Below are 2,281 nucleotides of genomic sequence, written 5' to 3'. Positions count from 1 at the left end.
TAGGTAAAGGGCCAGTATATTCCACTGCATTATCCCTGTTTAACACCCATTAGGTAAAGGGCCAGTAGCTCCACTGTTTAACACCCATTAGATAAAGGGCCAGTAGATTCCACTGTATTATCCCTGTTTAACACCCATTAGGTAAAGGGCCAGTAGCTCCACTGTTTAACACCCATTAGGTAAAGGGCCAGTATATTCCACTGTATTATCCCTGTTTAACACCCATTAGGTAAAGGGCCAGTAGCTCCACTGTATTATCCCTGTTTAACACCCATTAGATAAAGGGCCAGTATATTCCACTGTTTAACACCCATTAGGTAAAGGGCCAGTATATTCCACTGCATTATCACTGTATTATCACCCATTAGGTAAAGGGCCAGTAGATTCCACTGCATTATCCCTGTTTAATACCCATTAGGTAAAGGGCCAGTATATTCCACTGTTTAACACCCATTAGGTAAAGGGCCAGTATATTCCACTGTTTAACACCCATTAGGTAAAGGGCCAGTAGATTCCACTGCATTATCCCTGTTTAACACCCATTAGGTAAAGGGCCAGTAGATTCCACTGCATTATCCCTGTTTAACACCCATTAGGTAAAGGGCCAGTAGATTCCACTGCATTATCCCTGTTTAACACCCATTAGGTAAAGGGCCAGTATATTCCACTGCATTATCCCTGTTTAACACCCATTAGGTAAAGGGCCAGTATATTCCACTGTATTATCCCTGTTTAACACCCATTAGGTAAAGGGCCAGTATATTCCACTGTTTAACACCCATTAGGTAAAGGGCCAGTAGCTCTCCTCTCCTCTCCTCTCCTCTCCTCTCCTCTCCTCTCCTCTCCTCTCCTCTCCTCTCCTCTCCTCTCCTCTCCTCTCCTCTTCCTCTTCCTCTCCTCCTTCTGTATTATCCCTGTTTAACACCCATTAGGTAAAGGGCCAGTATATTCCACTGTATTATCCCTGTTTAACACCCATTAGGTAAAGGGCCAGTAGCTCCACTGCATTATCCCTGTTTAACACCCATTAGGTAAAGGGCCAGTAGCTCCACTGCATTATCCCTGTTTAACACCCATTAGGTAAAGGGCCAGTATATTCCACTGTATTATCCCTGTTTAACACCCATTAGGTAAAGGGCCAGTAGCTCCACTGTATTATCCCTGTTTAACACCCATTAGGTAAAGGGCCAGTATATTCCACTGTATTATCCCTGTTTAACACCCATTAGGTAAAGGGCCAGTAGCTCCACTGTTTAACACCCATTAGGTAAAGGGCCAGTAGCTCCACTGTATTATCCCTGTTTAACACCCATTAGGTAAAGGGCCAGTAGCTCCACTGCATTATCCCTGTTTAACACCCATTAGGTAAAGGGCCAGTATATTCCACTGTATTATCCCTGTTTAACACCCATTAGGTAAAGGGCCAGTAGCTCCACTGTATTATCCCTGTTTAACACCCATTAGGTAAAGGGCCAGTAGATTCCACTGCATTATCACTGTATTATCACCCATTAGGTAAAGGGCCAGTAGCTCCACTGCATTATCCCTGTTTAACACCCATTAGGTAAAGGGCCAGTAGCTCCACTGTATTATCCCTGTTTAACACCCATTAGGTAAAGGGCCAGTATATTCCACTGTTTAACACCCATTAGGTAAAGGGCCAGTAGCTCCACTGTATTATCCCTGTTTAACACCCATTAGGTAAAGGGCCAGTAGCTCCACTGTATTATCCCTGTTTAACACCCATTAGGTAAAGGGCCAGTATATTCCACTGCATTATCCCTGTTTAACACCCATTAGGTAAAGGGCCAGTAGCTCCACTGCATTATCCCTGTTTAACACCCATTAGGTAAAGGGCCAGTAGCTCCACTGTATTATCCCTGTTTAACACCCATTAGGTAAAGGGCCAGTATATTCCACTGCATTATCCCTGTTTAACACCCATTAGGTAAAGGGCCAGTATATTCCACTGTTTAACACCCATTAGGTAAAGGGCCAGTATATTCCACTGTATTATCCCTGTTTAACACCCATTAGGTAAAGGGCCAGTAGCTCCACTGTATTATCCCTGTTTAACACCCATTAGGTAAAGGGCCAGTATATTCCACTGCATTATCCCTGTTTAACACCCATTAGGTAAAGGGCCAGTATATTCCACTGTTTAACACCCATTAGGTAAAGGGCCAGTATATTCCACTGCATTATCCCTGTTTAACACCCATTAGGTAAAGGGCCAGTAGCTCCACTGCATTATCCCTGTTTAACACCCATTAGGTAAAGG

Source organism: Salmo salar, chromosome ssa17, assembly GCF_905237065.1.
Source record: "Salmo salar chromosome ssa17, Ssal_v3.1, whole genome shotgun sequence".
NCBI lineage: Eukaryota > Metazoa > Chordata > Actinopteri > Salmoniformes > Salmonidae > Salmo > Salmo salar.
The sequence above is the reverse complement of the archived record's forward strand: the minus strand, read 5'-3'. Positions refer to the sequence as shown.